Source organism: Pezoporus wallicus, unplaced genomic scaffold (genome assembly GCF_028554395.1).
Source record: "Pezoporus wallicus isolate ANWC-B61680 ecotype Strahan unplaced genomic scaffold, APGP_CSIRO_Pwel_v1 contig_5908, whole genome shotgun sequence".
In the NCBI taxonomy this organism is placed as follows: Eukaryota; Metazoa; Chordata; class Aves; order Psittaciformes; family Psittacidae; genus Pezoporus; species Pezoporus wallicus.
Genome location: NW_026635282.1, coordinates 878,315 through 900,365, shown reverse-complemented (window position 1 = coordinate 900,365; position 22,051 = coordinate 878,315). Strand labels below are relative to the sequence as shown.

Sequence of the window (22,051 nt, the reverse complement as noted above, 5' to 3'; positions counted from 1 at the left end):
TCTTATTCCTGGTTCTCACAAGGAAATGACACATACTGGGAATTCCTCCCTTATATTTAAGGTATGTAAATAAGTAGTAATTTAACATGCATGCAAAAGTCTCTCCACCAAGTGTAGCAGGTAGGACAGAATAAAAATAATGCAAGCCCCTGCAGTACTGTTCCATAGAAACTTCTTACAATGCTACATTGGGTTATAAAGCCACATTCTCTGGAATTTAATCCCAAGCCAAAGTGCTCTTCTCTACCCTGCCTATTTGCACAAACCAGAAGCTCCTTTTAGATACGGAACATCAATATTTTTAGCAAAAATTAATGAAATCTTAAATCTAGACAAAATATTCTGATGTGGAAAAAAGAAGAAAAATGAGGTAAAAATAGAATTCGTGTGGGTCTGAATATTAATTCAAATGCAAGAGGCCATAATGTAACCCATCAGTCAAGTGTTGAAGATGAAATGCTAATTACCACAGATGTTGCCCTCCATTTTACTACTGTAACTTTCTCAGATTAACTTTTCCTGAAAGTAAAAAGGAACAAAATATTTTTCTTCCCTTTCCTTTTTTTGATATACAATTTATCGAAACACACATATATAGGTTTCATATTACTGTTTATATCAATATTAGGGTCTTGCTTACTCTCTCTATTCCATCCAAATGTCTCTAGTCTTTCATTGGTTACATAATTAACTCACTCTGCCCAGCCATCTGGAAAGAAGCAAATGATCCTAGCCTCTGAGCTACTAAACCTTCCTTTAACTTTTCCATCTCTCTGTTTACATAATAGCTGGCTTTCTGATGGGCATCTCTCATTGATGTATATTGTGGGCAGAAGAGGTTGAGGTCCAGTTAAAGCCCCATTCAAAATATAGGGTATTAAATCCTCAGGACATGCAAGATTAGCTTTTGTTTTTTCCCTTCTGTTCACCAAAAGCCGCTATATTTATGCAGCAGGGTCTTCTGAAGGCTAGACGCCTGCAGCCACTGACACAAATATTTACACTGAAGGCAGCACCTTGATTGCAGACAGACATATTCCTCATGACAGACAAAGAATGGTGCGTTTTTTTCTCTCAGATGGCAGCCTTTAGAAAAAAGCATGATACAGCAAGCAAGGCAGTAAAGCAGAAGACTGCCACAGAGAAGCTCCAAGGAATAGGACCTATGGTTCAGAGTAGATTCTTTTCTAGCCTACTGCACACTTCCTTCAACATGGGACAATTTCAAAGCATTTTTTCCCATATTAATTGAATAGACTGCAGGAGGGTAAATGTACAAATGGAAGCTGGGAGAAAAGTCTTCATGCTTATTAGAACGGCCATGAAATGCTCTGAAAGATAATTGTTACGGCTTTCCTATCAACTGAAGTAGCAAATTGGTTAATTTTCTGAGTTTTTCATAATCTAGCTTTTTGAGAATAGTAAACTAGAATGATTGAACTAATGATCTAACCAGCTCACTATCAGAGTAAGCCTAAGGCCTAGTTATTAACTATGGTGAAGAATTCAGCTTCAGGAATTTGACATTTCCAGTGAACCAAAGTTATTAAAACACATTCAAGAAGTAGGACTGTAGTTTTTTTGCTCTATAAATAAATGCTCTGATTTCTCCTACACATATTATATTGTTATTAGTGACATCATCTTTTCAGTGATTCCCAGTATCAGCTAGTTAAGACTTGGATATGTTGCCAATGAAGCTCTGCAGGCAAGCAGCTCTTTAGAAGGCAGCATACATCCGAGGATGCTGTTGCTGCTCCCTAGACATCAAAGTTCAGGACACCACAGTTAACTGAATTCTTATCTGTAAAACATGCAAATATTAAAACAAGCTAATTAATGACAACTAGAAACTACAGCCCACTTGTTACAATGTAGACGGCTCAAGACTACATCTTTTTGGCACTAAACTGTAAAATTTAAAACTGCCAAGAATCTGTTATATAGTTACATTACAGAGAACTTCAGGTAACACCAGTAGCTACATTGCTTGGAGGAAAAACAGATTAAAAATTAAGAGTTCAATCACATGCAGTACCAGATAATGTCACAATTAGCTTTACAAAACAACATCATTCTTTATGAGACTTTTTCTTTGCTTCTTCATGCTATTGGCCTGATAAGCCCTTGCCAACAAAGACATTATACTAATTACAATTAGTTCTACAAAGTGTGGGACAGCTGAAATGATTTATTGATTTTTCCTCACAAAATAAAGCTTATTTTGAATTCCAAATATAGAGTAAGAAAAATAAAGCTGAAGTCCCAGATGACATTTATTCCAGACATGTATGAATGTGAAGATATTTATAAAGACACTCAATCCATTTAAAACTTTAATCTTACAGTAGTTCTTTGGGAAAAAAAAAAACCAGTGCAGAGTGTGTTTTATGCAATTAAATTCCTTTTCCCCTGAGCAGGGACATTTAAGGTACAGAGCCAAGCTCTGAGTTGTTTTCAAGAATCTTAGAAATAAAAGCATAGTCCAACAATAATTAAAAAAAAAAAAAAAAGAAATCCAGGCTAACAAATAAAAGCGTGCACAATGTTTTCAGGCAATATTAATGCGGCACTATGTTTGCGTTTGATAGAATCTGATATCCACAAGCAATCTGAAAAGCAGAAAGAACATGAAGCTGTGTTAAATATCTTTCTGCATTTCATATCTAAGCATGGAAATAATAAAGGAATGTTTTTGCTTCAGCTCTTTGAGAGCTCAGTCTTAAGCATTTTTACAAGAACTTTCTTTGTCCTTCATCCTGCAACATCATGAATACTCCTTGAAACATACTGAGATTTTGCTCATCCTGTGAATATCCCCAGTTTTGAACTGTATTTCCATGAAGGATGTGCCTGAACTGAGAATCTGAGCAGAATACAGCACTTGATCCTTCATGGGGACCCTCCTCACAAGTCTGTATCTTAAATTCCTTTGAAGTTCCAAAAGAAAAACAACCAACCAACCTATACTTACTAAAAAATGAATAGCTGATCCAGTTTGATATTCTCCCAGTGCTTTTTATATGCCCCATCTCCAGAGCTGCAACTCACTCGAGCACTTAGATGTAACCCTTCTGAAATACACACAATGAATATATACAAGTAAATAGGCTTTGGTGCAACAGCCCCACTCACAAACCAGCAGGTTTTCTTCCTGATGTTTACAGTGCCTTTTGCCACTATACTAGCCATTTTGTCCTTCACAAGAGAAGGCATAGAACTTATGGTCTGTGAGTCAGCATTATCTGATTAGGTCCACTTTCTATGGCTTGTTCAGTCTCGCTTATCAGACACACTGGAAAACATTTCCAATAATAAGCCATAAGAAATCTGCTTTCATATCTGGTGTCAGGCTACATATAACAGAAATCTTTTCATTTTAGTTTTAAAGTTTTGCTTCATTCAACAAGCCGACTTCTGGCTGATACACAATCTAACCTAAAGGCTATGGATCAGCAGGTAAATGCAGAAATTCTATTAGTTTTCAGACCTGCGGTTTACGCCTTTCATTTCAAATGAAATCAAAATCCTACACGTGAATAGGTAAAGCACAAAGTAAAGATCCTTTCTTAAAACCATCCATTACCTGTTACATGAGTATGAAGAAGAAAGCAGTTTCTGCATCTTGTAGATACTGAATATCTTGTGCTCAATGACTCTGGCAAGGGTGGTAAATAGCAGACATAAAAGAGATCCATTTTGAAGAAAAATTAAAACCATGACGAACATTGTATTGGGCAATGTGAAATCCTTCAAAGGTACAAAGGCAGGCATATTCAGGTATGCTTGGCATTAACAAAACCTCTCCAAGCTTGTATAAATTGGACTTCCTTAGCTAAATCCAAATTTAAAAGTCATAGACAAACTTGTCTATGCTTTAGATGTTTGAATATATATCATTTTCTGAAACAGAAAGGAAAAAAAAGCAGAAAGAAAATAATCCGCAAAGAGATTTCATTTCTTCGTTCCTTCTATGAGTGTACATCCTTCTAACATGCAACCAGATTTCCTAACCAGTTTTACCTATAAATACAAGAGATTTATGAACGATTGATATCTGATTTCATTTTATCATTTTCTCTAAAAAAGCTATTTTCACTGGGAGTTCTCAGAGCACTTGCATCCACATTTTGACACAGACTGAATCCCCATATTAATAGCAGTGATTATAACTCACTTTTGGTGTGGTCAGGCAGAACTTCACTGAAGTCATTGGAATCACTTCTGCTAGATTTGAAATTCTCTGTGAGAATGGTATATTATCTGCTATAGAGGATGAAGTACCTTCTGGAGATAAGGCTTCCTAATACAGGACCCCCCCTAAATCTACAGAAAAGACACATCTAGATTCTAGCTTTGTGGCTCAGACGTTTCTCTATTATATACATAATTTCTGTGTGTATACACAATTTTCCTTTTCCAAGCGGTGGATGATGATTGTCTTAGAGCATGAAAATCCACTGTGATTACACTAATGGTGGTTTCTTTGTTGTTGTTGTTGCATGTCTCATTCTGTGCATTCAATTAAGGAAATTGTTCTATGGTTTTGCTATTTATTCAGGAAAAAATACAGCTAAAAAGCGTGACTTTTTCGTCTTTGAAAATCAGCCTTAATATTTGTCTTTAAACAGTAAAGACTCAGCTTGCTGGGCTCTCTCTTTCTCAATATACAAGCCTACTCACACCTTTTATTTGTATTTAATCTGTATTTTCCTCTAGCAATAGGTTTGATAACCTCTTGTTTCATTTTGCACTGATGATCACAAGTGAGTTGGTATTCTTTATCATAGCTCTTAACTATTACAATATTCATTCCTCACATATGAATTTCCCATGCATTTTCTCCAAGAGAGGTAGAACTGTAGCTGTTACACAAAACTGAGAAGAAACAGAAGTCTGCACAGTGTGAGATTTCACCTTACATGTTCAGTCATATCAAGAAACATTATGTCAGTTGGCTTAGAGTAAAAGCAAATGGAAACTTCAAGATGTAATGTTCAGGTCCAGCTCTTAGTTAAGTCAAAGAAGCCAATTAAATCACAGTTTACAAAGGAATATAAAAACAGTAATGATCATTCTGGCTTATCTCACAGAGGGTGATAACAGAAATGCTGGTTTATCTTGCCCTTCTGACAGCTGTGTGCATGATTTTTTGTAAGAACTTTTGACAAAGAAACAGTGCTCTGTACTGTCCAGTCAAAGGCTGATCTCAGTGGTGTTTAGAAAATTAACATTCTGTTTGGATATATTAAAATCAGAGCTGAGGAAAGCTAACATAAAATATAGCATCTTAGCTGGCACCATTGCTTATGTAGCACCTTTCATCTCAAAAGGTTCTTGGTAGACTATATACACTGACAAATGGAGCCACTTGTGGGGGAATGTGGAGGTGTTTAACAGCATGGCAATGGTAAAGGATAATTTAGGATGAGGATGAAGAACCATATATCAGGTGAACTCCCCAACAGCATGGGAGATGAATTCTTCAACTCTGGCAAGAGAGGAATACTGATATGGAGCAGTCTCCTAATGCATTCTTGAATTACCTTGGAAATCACTCATCTAAGTATTGACCAGATATGACTATGTTTAACTTAGAATCATAGAATAAAACAAAAACTTGTTTGATCTGATGAGATCAGGTTGTGTGGCTGCAAGTTTGTGATAAAAAGCCAGTGGCAGAAAGAAACTGCAGATCTCTGAAAAGCAAAGCAACAAACCCCACAACCCTGAACCATTCATATGGAAATTATTCAGTATAAACAGGTAATTTCTTCTTCAACTGCTCATATAATAGTTTATATCCATCTATCATTATGGAAACTACATGGATACACAGATTATTACCCTGTGAAACAATGCAGTCATCTTACATCTTCTCATAGGTTTACTAGAATTGCTTGGGGCTTTGCTATTTTAGAGTAATGTCGTTATCCTTTACATTTATGCTGTGTCGTGTTGTCCACCATTGTACAGTATTCATTATTGCACACTTTGTCATGCACTACTTCTGCAGATGTATATAACGTACACAGATGAAGCTAACCAATTTATTGATACCATAGATGTACATTGCACTTAGAGCTATCACTGCTATTCCTTATATTTACAAGACAAAGCGAATGAGTTATCTCTCATATACTAGAGGATCTCTTTGTAAATGTTGAATGATATTAGTGGCGACATTATGACTTTGTTATCCTTCAATTTGTTCCTAAAAGGATGTAAGATATAAAAAAATATTGGTGGGGGAAGGAATATAAATTAAATTATTTTATGAAGATCATTGCTAAAATGACTCTGACAATAAATTTTCACAATTGTTCAGGAACAAAAGCTTCTGTAAGTACCTGAAAACAGTAGCACAGGTGAAGTAAGAACAGAGAACATCTTCAAATGAAGTCATTCATGCTTGTCATTTACTTATACAAACAGAACCAGAAAGCTGCTCTTCAAATAAGGCGTCACTTCTCTTACGGGCCTTGAGTGATGCTTTGCTCTTGTTTTACCTTTGTATTTTTATCTGGTTTCTTTAACTGCATGCAAGGGACCATCAACCATTTGAAATAATGGTTGTTTTCACACACTGTGGAATGAGTTGCCCGTTTCTAACTCAAGAACTGCAATGCAGACTAGAAACCCTTCTTAAGATTTAAACAGAGTTTATATAGGATGTGAGAAGCAGCTGGAGTGGAAGTGTTTTGTACAGAGCAGTGTTTGAAAAGATGTTAGATGTTATCTCCCCTATTCTTCAAATACCACAGTAAATGAACACACAAGAAACCTTATTTCTCCCAGGAAGGACTTTTTAACTTACTTTCATAGACATTTCTGGTGTTTCCCTTTAAGAAGAGAGTCTGGAATGAAGGCATAGCACATACAAAATTATCTCCTCTTGATAACTTATTTCAATACTGCATAAATTGTATGAAATGCAATTCTGTATTGAGTGAATGTGTGAAAATTAACCATAGAAAAAATGCATTTCATAATGCAATCCAGCACAGAAATATACATTGCCAGCATGTTCATTTCTAACAGTTTAATACTGCAAGTAAACAAGACCTCACAGCATTAGGAAAGGTACAAAAGAACAAATACTACCAACAAGCAGAAAAAGCTAAGACTCAGGTAGACAAAGCTAGCTCTATACAGTTCAGCTAAATCTATGCTGAGCTTATGTACCACTCTTGCTCATGCTCAGCAGCCTTTTATACACTGCCTGAGTAGAGCTGTGAGGTAAGTGGTGTTATAGCTCCAGCTGTTTATCATCATCAAACAACTGAAGGTTATTGATCCCACATTTCTGGCAGCACCTGATGCAGGTCTCTAACCTGCTCCAAACACAATAACCAGACTAGACCAACTCATGTACATTGGAAGCATAACAGCAGACAGCTGACTTTGCCCTGTCCAGTTAGGAAGCAGCTGTGTCTCAAAGCAGTCCAGCCAGGAATACGCACCTTGACCCTCCAGGAATGTGCATTCATCAGCCTTGATAGAGCAGCTTCCTAGAATCTTCTATTAACAGGAAATTGGGAAAGAAAAGCGTGAGGAGAGAAAAATATCTGATATTTTGATTATGGACAAGTAAATGGCTTCAAAAAAATTTTGTGCCTATAAAGACAGTTACTGGAACCACATATTTTTCAAGCCTGGATTGAAGCATGCCTACTATACACATACAAAGATCACTGTTGTAATGATAATTGCTTTGCCACTCCAGGAGTCCACTCCAGGAGACTGAGTAGTAGACACAGCTGTGATTAAATATAATTCAATTCACCTCTTTGTATCTTTTGCCTGTCACTACATTGATATTTACCTGAACAGTGGTTATAAAGCCCCAGAATTCAAATATTACACAATGCAACAGAGTACTGCCAACTTCAGACAAGCCCACTAGTAAAGCACTCCTTCCTAAGCAAATGTTGAGAGCTTTTCCATACTTCGTGTTAGGTTCTTAACTTTGTTCAAAAATAATCATGAAAAGAGGCAGAAAAGATATTTGACAGAGTGGTTAGGTGAAAGCTTACATTACTATGGATTATTATTTAGCAGCAGCAGGTAGATGAGTTGAATGCACTTTCTAGAAAATGCTCTATCCTTTTCTTTTCTCCTATTTGTAAAAAAAAAAAAAAGTTTCAATCTGAAATTTTTTTTTTCCAAAATATCCTAAAAGTGAATTTTTAAAATTACTTGTGTTCTATGTGATTGCTTTTGGGTTTTGGTCTGTAAATTAAGTAGGCATTCTGACTTATTAACAGAAGCACAGATAAGCTATGAGGGATATCTAAATGTCTGCTCTTGCTCCCGTTGAAACTGCCATCAGTACTCTCATTGTCTTCAGAGTCATAGTATCAAGCCCAGAAGAAGCAGCATATTGACAGAAGATAAATCTAATTCTCGAGAAGTTGCATTAAAAACTCACAGTAGTCTACAGGACAACAGGAAGACAGTGTCCTTGGCAAACACAAGTTGCAGAAAGCAACAGCTAATTCGGCATATCCCATAAGGGGTATAGAATTCGTCCAAGGAGTTCTTGAATGTGTCCCTTAAAGGTAGGCAATGTGACAGTACCAATGCAATTGTGATGGAAAATCAATCAGAGACCCATTTAAAAAGTAAAAATCCCTAGCTGTTTCTGATCCTGAATCTCAAACAGACCTGATAAACCTGAGGATTCCCTGTTAGGAAAAACATATTCAACAAATTATCATAAATAAGTGGGTTATATGCTTAGTTTTTGTACACAAAGAGAAACCTTAATGCGAGCTTCAATGCATGGAGAACTTTCCAAAATGCAGTTTCAAACAAGATTAAACCCCAGTAAATCCTCTTTCACTGTGGCTCACTGTGCTGACTGTTCTTTCACTGAACACAGGCTTGAAATACAGGGAAGCTGGTTTTTCAGACTTCCATCCTTCACTGGCTCAAATTCTCACAGAGGTTTGTTTTCTCAGCCAACCCTTCACATTCCTCCCACTAACAAGTGCAACTCTACTACGAAACAGACATCAAAATGACTGCCATTCCACAGACTTCAGGCTCCTATAAGCAGGAAATAGACAAGAGCCAGATATTGTTAACCACATCTCACAGAGTAGTGCAGAATTCCCATCAATAAACTGACCTGGTGTTCCTAGTGGTTTTGTATTTCTTGTTCTCCATCTTATTTCTTGTTCTCCATCTTTTCCAAAATATACTTTTCAATAAAGTTTGACTGAATCTTCAAAAATTTAAATGGCAAGCAATCAACTTTGAAGCCAAAGGAAAATAACCATTTTTCATTACGTAATTTATATTTCACTCAGAAACAGTATCTGAATTTTAACCTATATGTCATCCACAAGTAAGCTTGAGCCTCACCTGAAATAAACAAAATCTTGCTGAAAAAAAAAAAAAAAAGGTACCAATAGCCTTTTCCCTAAGTTCTAACAAAAGACCAGAATTACTTGGAAGGGAAACAGTGCAAGTATTGCACATACTGCAAACATTTTTTTGGTATGAAGCAGGAATTATTTTATCACTTTCATGGGAGGAACTGTGAAACCCATTTTCTTTTCCTTCAAAGAAAAGTAAAAATCTTCTGAAAGTCTGTAATTGTTATACTCCAAAGTATGTATTAGGCACAAAGATGAATTTTCCTAAGAAAACAGTAACTAAAAATCCAGTCAAAAGTTTCTAATCATGAAACTACAGCATTGCACTTCTGGTTACTTCTGGAATAAACATTAGTATCACAGTGATTAAAAGGATGAAACCCGGCAATTAATTAATTATTTGTAAGGTCAGAGGAATAAATACCTCAAAAAGCAGATACATTCCCATGGGTTTTGCTGAGCCACTTTACACCTTCTAAGGCCTCTGCCAAGAAAAGCTCAGTTACAGAATCATAGAATCATAGAATGGTTAGGGTTGGAAAGGACCTTAAGATCATCTAGTTCCAACCCCCCTGCCATGGGCAGGGACACCTCACGCTAAACCATATCACCCAAGGCTTTGTCCAACCTGGTCTTGAACTCTGCTGGGGATGGAGCATTCACAACCTCCCTGGGCAACCCATTCCAGTGCGTCACCACCCTAACAGGAAAGAACTTCTTTCTTATATCCAATCTAAACTTCCCCTGTTTAAGTTTTAACCCATTACCCCTTGTCTTGTCACTACAGTCTCTAATGAAGAGTCCCTCCCCAGCATCCCTATAGACACCCTTCAGATACTGGAAGGCTGCTATGAGGTCTCCATGCAGCCTTCTCTTCTCCTGGCTGAACAGCCCCAGCCTCCTCAGCCTGTCTTCATACGGGAGGTGCTCCAGTCCCCTGATCATCCTTGTGGCCCTTCTCTGGACTTGTTCCAACAGTTCCATGTCCTTTTTATGTTGAGGACACCAGAACTGCACACAATACTCCAGGTGAGGTCACATGAGAGCAGAGTAGAGGGGCAGGATCACCTCCTTCGACCTGCTGGTCACGCTCCTTTTGATGCATCCCAGGATACGGTTGGCTTTCTGGGCTGCGAGTGCACACTGAAGCCGGCTCATGTTCATTTTCTCATCAACCAACACCCACTTCTCTGGAGGGCTGCTCTGAATCTCTTCTCTGCCCAACCTGTAGCTGTGCCTGGGATTGCTCCGACCCAGCTGTAGGACCTTGCACTTGCCATGGTTAAACTTCATGAGGTTGGCATCAGCCCACCTCACAAGTGTGTGAAGGTCCCTCTGGATGGCATTCCTTCCCTCCAGGGTATCAACCAAACCACACAGCTTGGTGTCACTGGCAAACTTGCTGAGGGCGCACTCAATCCCACTGTCCATGTCAGCGACAAAGGTGTTGAACAAGACCGGTCCCAACACCGATCCCTGAGGGACACCACTCGTTGCTGGTCTCCAGCCGGACATTGAGCCATTGACCACAACTCTTTGTTTGCGGCCATCCAGCCAGTTCTTTATCCACCGAGTGGTCCATCCATCAGATTGATGTCTCTCCAATTTAGGGACAAGGATGTTGTGTGGGACAGTGTAGAATGCTTTGCTTAAGTCCAGATAGATGACATCAACTGCTCTACCCCTGTCCATCAGTTCCATAGCCCCATCATAGAAGGCCACCAAATTGGTCAGGCAGGATTTCCCCTTAGTGAAGCCATGCTGGCTGTCACCAAGCACCTTGTTGTTTTTCATGTGCCTTAGCATGCCTTCCAGGAGAATCTGCTCCAATATTTTGCCAGGCACAGAGGTGAGACTGACTGGTCTGTAATTCCCCGGGTCATCCATTTTCCCCTTCTTGAAAATGGGGGTTATATTTCCCTTTTTCCAGTCATTGGGAACTTCACCTGACTGCCATGACTTTTCAAATATGATGGCCAGTAGCTTCGCAACTTCATTTGCCAGCTCCTTCAGGACCCACGGATGGATTGATTCAGGTCCCATGGACTTGTGCACGTTCAGATTTTTAAGATGGTCTGAACAAGTTCCTCTCCTACAGTGGGCACAAGGTCTTCATTCTCACAGTCCCTGTGTCTGCCTTCCAAGACGTGGGTGGTGCGGTCAGAGCCTTTGGCAGTGAAGACCGAGGCAAAGAAGTCATTGAGAACCTCAGCCTTCTCCAAATCCTGTGTAGCCAGTTCTCCCGAGAGCTTCCTGAGGGGGCCTACGTTTTCCCTAGTCTGTCTTTTATTTGCTATGTACCTGTAGAATTCCTTCCTGTTATCCTTAACATCCCTAGCCAAGTTTAATTCTAACTGGGCCTTTCCTTTCCTAGCCTGTTCCCTAGCTTCCCGGACAACATCCCTGTACTCTTCCCGGGCCACCTGTCTTTGCTTCCACCTTTTATAAGCCTCTTTTTGTCCCTTGAAGTTTCCTCAGGAGCTCCTTATCCATCCAAGGAGGTCTCCTGGCCCTCCTGCTGCACTTCCTTCTAGTCAGGATGCAATACTCCTGAGCTTGTAGCAGGTGATCCTTGAATATCAACCAACAGTCTTGGGCCCCCCTGCCCTCTAGGGCTCTATCCCATGGAAGCTTACTAAGCATGTTCCTGAGGAGGCCAAAGTCTGCTCTTTTGAAGTCCAGGGCAGTGAGCTTGCTGCACGCTCTTCTCACTGTCCTGAGGATCTCAAATTCGACCATCTCGTGATCGCTGCATCCAAGGCTGCCCTGGAGAGTCACATTTCCAACGAGCCCTTCCCTGTTGGTGAGCACAAGGTCAAGCACGGCACCTCTCCTTGTTGGCTCCTCTATTACTTAAAGAAGGAAGTTGGATTCCACACAATCGAGGAACCTCCTGGATTGCTTGTGCCGGGCCGTACCGTCCTTCCAACAGATGTCAGGGTGGTTGAAGTCACCCATGAGAAGAAGGGCCTGTGAGTGTGAGGCTTTTCCTATCTGTCTATACAGTGCTTCATCCGCAGGTTCTCCTTGATCAGGCGGTCTGTAACAGTTCCCCACAGTAATGTCTCCCATCGCTGTTCTCCCTTTAACCCTGACCCACAAACTCTCTGTTATCTGCTCACCTGTCTCCAGACAGAGTTCCATACTCTCCAGCCTATCCCTAACATAAAGAACAACTCCCCTTCCCTGTCTGCCAGGCCTGTCTTTTCTAAAGAGCCTGTAACCTTCCATCCCAACACTCCAGTCATAGGAGTCACCCCACCATGTTTCTGTGATGCCTATTATATCATACCCCCGTAGACGTGCACACATCTCTAATTCCTCTTGTTTGTTCCCCATATACAGGCATTTGTATAGAGGCATCTGAGCCGAGCTCCAACTGAAGCTGGCTCATTGGCTGGAGCGGCTGGGATAGCTCTACATTGCTCCGAGCATTTATTATAGGTGCTGGCAACTGACTGGGAGTGTTGGGATGGAATGATGCCCCCTCCCCCAACACATTTAGTTTAAAGCCTCCTTGACCAGTCTGGCAAGCCTCCTACCAAAACTGCGCAGACCAGTTCCACCAGCCCCCAGTAGACCTGGCCTACAAACTTGGGTCCCGTGTTCAAGACACCCAAACCCCTGACTATGACACCACCCTTTAGTTGAACTAATCCGTGCTTATATCTTAGCATCTCCATTGAAACATGTCTCTCCACTGTGGAATTATTACTTGCTGCCTATGACACTAAGTCTCAGAAACAGGCTAGACTTGATCCTGAATGGAGGTGTGGCTGATGCGTCTTTCATAAGCCAAAGAAGTTTATACACTGTGTGTCTCAGGAGACTAATAGCCCAACTTCCTTTGGAGTATTTTCCTCTTCTGTCTGGCTTTCAGAGCACTTCTTTTCCTGATATAGTAACTATAGAGCAGAAAAGAGACCATCAATAAAAATTCAACATCAGAAAATTAACTTTGTGAGACAAAACTAAAAGGAAAGTCAAATGTATTTGCTTATGTTCATTTACTCCAAAACCAGGGCTTAAATATTCACTACTAGCTGTGAATTCATCTTCTCTAACTGAAACCACAGCCTTCCTGATTGGGTCTCAAAGGCTTTTGCCACACTAAGCCATCTCTTCATAGACTGAGAATCCTAAAATCTCACAGTGAATGCCCAGTAGCAAACAAACAAATGAAACAACACATCACAGGATAAAAGCAGCTGTAAAAAACCCTTCATGTTAAAAATTTGTTGTCAGCTGACAACTCCATTCTTTCTTCATGTAACTTGTAATACCCAGAAAATAACCACTTCACATTTATCACTATTTACCAACACCAATCTCTCAGGTCTCAGATCTTGGACCAGCTACAATTACCACCCACTCCATATTCATGGAATCCATCTCCTTCTCATACCATCTGTTCTTTGTCCTGGACTAATTATGATATATAAGGCTACCTGCTCTGAATGCTGCTCCTAGTTATCTTACTATAGGGTCCATCAGAACTACAACTTTCAGGCTGCGCATGTTGTCTCTGAACACCCAGTGGTTACTGGAGCAGAAAGGCAAGTTTTAGGATTAGTACTGCTTCTTTTGCTTTTATCACTCCTTGTTCAGTGTTGGAGGAGAGATTCTCTCTGATTTCTTACAACTACTATGTTTTAAAGCTATATTTGATGCAAACAAATCTAGTTGACACTGGCCTCTGTTGGATAACACAGGGTCATGTTTTGAAATTGGACCTTGAAAGGACTCTTAAGATTTCCCTCTGAAAATTAGGCTTTGATTGGTCTATTGGGGAGTAAGCCTGGTTATCAGTGCTAACACATGCATTTAGACTCTTAAAGAAACCTGACAGGTGCCAGACACGGAAATTATCATTTTCCTCTGTGAGTCTGGCTCCATTACACACATGTTCAGATCCCATTTTTGTTAGCCAAAGTCCTGTTTAAAAGATCATTTTACAGGTTTTAAGAAGCCTGCAATGATTTATTCAGAATTTTCCCCTTTTATTTCTGTCAGATATTAATAGAACAGCAAAGAAAAATGTTCCTCTGGTTTAAAGAACACATTTTTTCTCTATATCTGCTTCTGCTTACGTGAGAGAGGGGAAAGGCTCTGATAATCTACAGTACAAGCAGGAGAGGTGACAAGGGAAAACTTATCTTTTAAAATGCTTTCCTGTTTTACTTCAAGTGAAACAGGCAGTTAATATGCTAGAGGCTGTTTTCTGTGCAGCCTGAAACTCTAAAAAGAAGCAGCATGCTAAATAACATGTATAGAGCCTGCATCATAACGCAGCAGCTTAGTTACTGTTGGAAAATCTGTGACAACCTGAGCTGGATGGACAGGAATAAAGGTTTAATCAGCTTTTTAGTAAAAAGTTAAATACCAGTGAGAATTTTTCTTACTATCTGTCCAATATTAAGAGCACTAAATAATTTGAAAAATTATAGTGATGGTAATATATGCAGCAAACCACACAAGACTTTACCCTTGCAAACAAAGTTCAGGAGCATTTTTGTTCACAGGAAAAGCATCTCAGTTTGAATTTGTATGATAAGCAAATATTCCCACTTCTCTGCTGGTTTGGAAGAGAGGTTAATAGAGGTGAAATATTCAACCACCATCTCTAACATACACATTTTTTTGTGCAAGAAATCGCTATTCCTGCTTCATGATTTTATCAGCCTGGATGTAAGATCTGCAAAATGGAGAAAGGTTTACAAAATGTAAAAATGACTTTTAGAACAAAATAGAATTATATATTTATGCTTCTGGTCCGAAAGTAAGCTAGGGCAGTCATTTCATTGAATAAACAAAGATGAAGTCACCACCTATCTCTCTGCTGGGGTCAAAATTGGGATTTGCAGATCTCATCCACTGAGACTTGGATCTTCAGACTTATCCAGGCTGGTAAGATTCAATCCAAAAAGTAGTAACATTTAAGTGGATTCTATTTCTGTTCTGCTTGAATTAACTGTCTGAAAGATTCATTACTTACATTGTTCAAGGCTCTGAACAAATCTGAATTAACTTCAGTGGTTCATTTTCTTAGGACACAGTTAGTTTGTACACAAGTGCAATCTGAGTTTTACCAGTGATTTAGGCTGGCCTGATATGCACAGGACAAAAAAAAAAAAAATCCTGAGGTAATTGAATATGTTAGAACCTGATTCCCTACCCAAATGTATAGACTATTGTAGCTTGAAAATTTTTTGATGTTAATAGCACAAGTGATAAAATATGGGTCTAATCAAAATTACTCAGCATTGCGCATTAAACCTTTCAGTACCCAGTTACTCATTGCTGTTTCTGATGAGAAATGTGATATTCAAGGGTGTAACCTAACCTGCAGCAATAAATAACACATATATTAAAAAGAACAGGCTGATGGCAGGGCTACTAAAAGCTGTTCTTTTACTTCATGATCTTAGCTTTGAACCCATCTGTAGCAGTAGTACAATAGTTATACATTACCATTTTATTTAAAAGTAATGAGGTCCACAGACTCATGAAAATCATAAAGTGGATGTGCTTGTCAGAAAGCAACATTAATAAGCTTGGGCTTGGCATGGGGATGATCTTCCTTTAAGAAAAGGACTAGTGTGTTTTGTTTTGAACTTGTCATTTTGATTTTTCTGGGAGTCTCTTCTTGATTTTTGTTGAACAGCCTTACAAGGGACAGAGAGAGACCTTTTGGGGATGTTCTGTCACATGAAAAGTCTTTATCTTACTGTCCGCCCAGTTTTCTAAATAAGCAACCTGTCATGCTCGTATTAATTCACTCAGGCCACAGCTGAAATTCATTTTGAAGCTCCTATTTCAGCATTTTTCTTCTTGAATCTATTGAGCTTGTTGTGTACAAACACCAAACACAAAGCCGTCTCTCACAGAAAGGGAAAACAACTAAAAGAAAAGGAAGAAACACACTCCCCCCCCCATATGCTTTGGGTTGTTTCTCTCCTCCCGCCGCCCTTTCAGTTCAAACAAGTGTCTGTTTTGTGCTGCAGAGACTGGTACAACACCTTAGCCATTTCAAAAGAGAGACTGCTTTATGAACTCATGGAAAATGGCTGTTTCATACAGCAACTTGCAGATATGATCCTCTGACAAGCAGCACTCATTAAAAGAGCATCAGCTGGCTCAAGCAGAAGTCTTGGTTGTTAAGGAAGTAAGTCAGACCCTTGGGGATTTTACCACCATTTGTTCAACAAACAGTCTCTTTCTGTCTAGCTGTTTAAAAAAAAAAAAATCCATTTTAAAAGTAAATCTTTTGTAATGGGCTCAAGAAAATGTATGGGATGGGAGGATTGAGAAGTTATCTATTATACAGGCATTCTGTTCACATCCAGGATGATTCTGCCTTGATAAACGAACAGTGACACTATTGGCAAACCTGGGATTTGAAGTAATGGTTCATTAATGCAACTGCACACTAAGTAATGTACTTGGGTGTCAGCATTCTGCTGGGTTTTCTTCCTCATTGTAATGCTCTTTTACCTCCTGGATATGCTTAAAAATATCCTGGCACTCCTGTCAATATATTAGTTTGAAAAATGTCACCATGGGCCTGGAACTGTTGTGTGTATATGTAAGTGTTCAGTGACACATGCATTGGTGATGTGAGTTCAGCCTCCTGTAGAGATCCAAATTATGATACAATTGCATTGAGCTTATAGAGTTCTCTCATGCTGGGATGGAGATGGTGTGAGGAACTAAATTCACAAAACAGAGCAACGTGCTCATACTACATGGTTTGAATAGCTCTTCCAGCAACACGCAGTGCACATCTTGCTTTTCTTTGGAGGAATGAAGAGATTAGATACGGCTGAGCTGGGGGTGCGAGGTATTCAGTTCTTCCCCTTCACTAACACAAACCTCCTTCTGACCAGAGCTTCCACTATTCCTTCCTTCCCTCTTCTTCTCTTTTTTTTTTCAAATCATTTTCAACAATTCTCACATCTACCTGTCAGCGACCAAATGTCTAATATAACTGTTTGTATAGTCCATGGCTCTGTTCCAACAGGGTGAGTGCTCAAAGGCCCTGGCAAGAATATTTTAAGGTGTCATTTAGGATTTAGGATCTGCTTTGAAAAAACAACTGGAATCAGGTTTTAAGTGCACAGAGAGTAGGGGAGGATCCACTGTTAAGGGGAATGACAACCAAAAGGGACAGACTTAGTAACTCTTTCAATCTGTCACCTATAGATGACAGAAATATGATTAAGCCGTCTTTCTGTGATCAGAGGGGAAAAACACATTTTCAGCACAATTATGTAGGATCACGTTTAACTATTATCATATTTGTCAGAAAGAATTGCTAGTCATTGGATGGCTTATATAAATTTATTGTGTGAAAAAATCAGAAAAGGTATGTGTAATTGTTTCAAACACAATTCATTAGATTTTAATTTGTAGACTGATGTGACTGTTGCAGAATAAAGTGATCGCATGCTTCCTGCCCCAGGAAATTCTTGGAAATTAGATATTTCAACTCAGTGGGAGTCACATTGCAATGTATTTTAAATTACAAGAACTGAGTCTTTTGCTTGCTGTTGTCCATCTGTGTTACATTCTTTGATTTACTCCCATACACAGAATGTATAGATTGCTTCTTATCTACATAGCTTAGCGCATCTCACACAGAAAACTCAGGAAGGAAATCTCAAAGGCAATTATGTTGGAATTAAACAGCTGCAAGGAATCGTCAAATGCATTCTGGCCAGACCCAGCGGGAGTGTTTGAAATAGTTTGAGCTCCTGTGCAAACTCCCCTCACGTGGAGTTTTTGAAGGAAGATACAAGTTTCTGGTCAGGATTTTAAATTTTACAGAATTGCTCAGTTTTCCCCAGTCCTATGAGGACATTACTAACAGTCAGCAGAGTTCTCCTTTGCTAGTGGCTACAGACTGTAATCCATTTCCCCTGCCCCCACAGGTAGGGAATGTGAACACATATCCGCTGCAGTTAATGGGATCACCTTAAATCCTTCAGCAGCAACTATCCTACTCCATTAACCTGCTGGGGACTGGTTGTAACAGAGGCCAGAGTGTGGTTCAATTCCTAACCTATCTCAATTGCCACAATATTTCTTAGGGCACCGTTTACCAATGCATCTTTGCACAAAAATGAGACCGAATGCTCTGAACCAGTGAAGATTACCTACTGTTCAAACTGTAGAGCACATCAAGGAGCATGCCGAACTAATTCCACCAGTGGTGTAGGATCATGTCATATATTTGACAGTAAGCACAGGCTTTCTATCTTGCCCAGGGGAACCTCCACTTATCATTTTGGTTTTTGATGTGCAACACCTACAGAACAAAAATACGTAGCAAGTTGCAAACATTAAGGGTGCACTTGAAAACTTATTGTTCGAATCCCAGCTATCTGATATTGAATGTGCCTGTTGGCACATTCCAAGCCAGAGCAATCTTAAAAACTAAACCGAATGTACTATTATTGATCTGATTTTGTCTGCTGTGCAAAACTCTGTCAGCTGTTCCCCCTGAGGTACCTATGCAGTTTACATGGCTGAAGGCCACTGAACTAGAGAACAAGCTGATTGATTTCCTATTTGAGTCCAAGAGCACTTTAGCAGCATTAAATATTATTTAATGCACTGATTGCGATTTAATAAAATTACCAAAAAACCACCTCAACCAGAAACAGCAAGCACCACCTCTCGCCTAACCAGAGTAGCATTGTTCTATCTCTGAAGCAAGCACACTGCCTGGTTGCATTGGAGGGTCACATCTTGATTAAGCAGAGTGTCAAGAGTATTGATAGCATCTTTTCAGTATTCTTGGGAGCGGCCATCAATAAAACCCTAACAGACTAGAAAGATTTCTACTCTCTTTTTATTAATCATGAAAATATATTTACAGTTGGAGCAGAAGAGCATTGTACAGAAGCATCAGTCCTCTCTGCACACATCCACATTGCAATCCCCTTCCATTTCATAGGAATTGAAGTCTAAAATGGAAGTCAGTTCACATGAATCTTCCTGTTGCAAGCAATTATTGTTACCAGAAATCTTCAAGGAAAATGAAAACAAAGCTCACAGGAAAATCAGAATGACAAGTTCAAAACAAAAGCCCATTAAAGCTTAAAGAAAGAAAATAGATCTATTTCCTTTACCAACTCCAACTTAATAAAGCAGATTCTGACAAGCATAGTCCTATTATATATACAGCTGCCTGCTTCCACATTGCTGATTGTTTTATATGAAACGGTGTCAAGAAACTACCCTTTCAATAGTAGGAAACATCTCAAGTGTATTTACTTTAAAAATCAAATACAAGTGAACAGGACACGAGTTTAATTTCTTTTTTTTTTTTTTTTTGTGGTAAGATTCCTCTCTCATTTCTGGGCTGCAGCTGTCGGTTTGTTGCAGATTGTTTGACTTGTCCAGAGGACGCAGAATGTGGACAGAATCTCAGATTTTCAGGGCAGGGCAGAGAGGAGAAGTTGTCTGCTGCAGCTCAGCAGTATGTGCTGCGGGTCAGATAGGCAAGTTTGCCTGTTCATGAAAACTCTGCAAATAAAAATCTTTCCCCTCACTATAGGGAGAAAATGTTTCTGGAAATAATTCACTGCAACCGCTCGCTGCCTGTTCTCTGAGTTACTTGTTTTACCAACCACAAGAGGTGCAAATCATCTCCTGGGATACGTCAAACCGCTCATGTCCCACTAGGGTATGTAGATTCCTCATGGGAGGCATTCAGCATCTCATGTGATTTGGCCCTTAAAGCACAGAGGTGAAAGAATAATAATAATACAAAAGAATGAAATGAAATCACTTGCATGATTCAGATGCATGAAATAAGGAATCCTCCTGAATGTATACTGCAGAGGGTGAGCAGCTAGTGAGGTGGAGCTCCTAAGCAGAAAGGGAAAAAAAGTTCTATTTCCTATGTCAATCCCATGGCAAATATTTGCAAGGGCTAAGCAAGCATACTTAATTGGCTACTCTTTTTGTAAGCAGAAGCCACAGAAGATGTTTATCTTCAAATCTGATTTCATACCTTTGCTGTCACTGAGGAAATTAAACATTCAGCAAGTCACTCTCTCTGTCAAATATGGAGACAGTTGGCAAATGAGGCCATAAAGCTAGAGATTAATTACTGGCTGTATGAATTGTTGCTGTTTTCCTCTGTCAATTACGTCATGGTTAATCATGAAGTGAGCTCCTGAGAGTTTTATATCGTTCCTCCCTGCATTTTTCAGAAATAAAAAGTAAACAAATGTAACCAGCGGTCATTCTAAGATCTCTCTATCTGCAGCCAGGAAAAGTTCTGGGAGTTGCAGCACATCTCTCCATGAAGATTAATTTAAACATTTTAATCTCAGAAGGCAATTTAAAACTAACAGATCAGGACATATCATGATTTATTTTATGAGTTTGAATAATATTTATGCACACATTTACTTCTGGTAAAAGATTTTCTGGTTACTACTTGTAGGGGTTTCATTCTTTTGGGGGCTCAGTACTGTTTACTTTGGGCTACATAAGACTTGGCATAAATGGTCCAGAGCAAAGAGTGAAGAGAAAGGGAAGAATGGAAGGAAAATATGTAGTGTAAGTCAGTCATCTTAGTCATAATTACTGAGCTCAGCATTTCTCCCTGTGAAGTTACTCTGGACTGGTTTCCCCGGGGTTTCCACAAGAAGGGCCAACTATACCAGATTAATGCTAAATTTTATTAAAAAGTTGAAATATGATTTACTATTAAAAAGGCAGCTTATCGGTATTCTTCTAGCACTTTAGAAAAGACAAACATCCCAGTTTACTGCACATAGGTTTGGTGGTTTTTTTAATGTGTTGTTAGAGTTGAATTTATTAAATAAAACTAGATATCAACATTAGACAATATGAATTTCCTACAGGAGATTAGATGAAAAGAATGTCATCAAGGTGCGTGGGTAGGTGAGGGGATGAACTCTTCACACATACTAATGTAGGACACTAGAAGCACAGCTGAAAATTTCACCTTAGATCACAAGGGCTGTCTAATCCAGTTCCCATGTGAGTTAAAGAGTCTCCATCCATCAACTTTGACACAGGACTAAGTCTACCATAAGGAGAGAGAGAATGAAACTATTCACACCCAGTAGTTTTACCCATCATTTCTTTCCTCCCTACAGTGTTATGATCACACTGTAATTAGCACAATGTCTAGCAATGCTCCTGAAAGGACTCTGCAAGATCAAGGATTATTCTCACAATTACCGTACAAATCCATAAATACCTTTACAGAAGTATTCTTCTTCCTTTCATCTGACAATAAGGACAGAAAGCTAAGAAACCTGCTCTGGATCGAATGACAGCTCTTGCTGTCAGAGCTGAAGACCTCAATAATTTTGATTTCAAATACAGGAAGGCCCAATGTACTACACTTCCCTTTAAAAATTGTTAAGACAGTGCATTAACTAGGAAAAAAAACCCACAACAAACCCATGAACAACTGCATCTAATTACCTGATCAAAAATATCTTTAAATAGGGTATTTGGTTACGGTTTGCGCTTGGCAGTGCTCAGTGATACAACTTGGATATAAGACAAGAGTTTTCACACAGTTCTGTGTCAGAACAAGCCATTTGTATAATTTGAATTGACTAAGAACAGATTTTTAGTCTTATACTGGAAAGACTGGCAATGCGTGAGATAAATAA

General features: G+C 39.2%; 1 protein-coding gene and 1 long non-coding RNA gene across 4 annotated transcripts in view; one reads left to right on the top strand and one right to left on the bottom strand.

Moving 5' to 3' along the window:
* The window catches only part of ST6GALNAC3 (ST6 N-acetylgalactosaminide alpha-2,6-sialyltransferase 3), a 251,042-nt gene that overhangs the window by 13,300 nt on the left and 215,691 nt on the right, over window positions 1-22,051 (bottom strand). The gene's annotated exons all lie outside the window — the stretch shown is intronic.
* The window catches only part of LOC130603207 (uncharacterized), a 50,941-nt gene that overhangs the window by 25,738 nt on the left and 3,152 nt on the right, over window positions 1-22,051 (top strand). Inside the window, exon 1 of one of the 2 annotated variants that reach the window (XR_008973090.1) lies at window positions 8,451-8,561. The exons of the other annotated variant lie outside the window; for it this stretch is intronic. This is a non-coding gene — a long non-coding RNA (uncharacterized LOC130603207). Of the gene's footprint in view, window positions 1-8,450; window positions 8,562-22,051 lie in introns of those variants that run through there. 2 annotated transcript variants of the gene reach the window in all.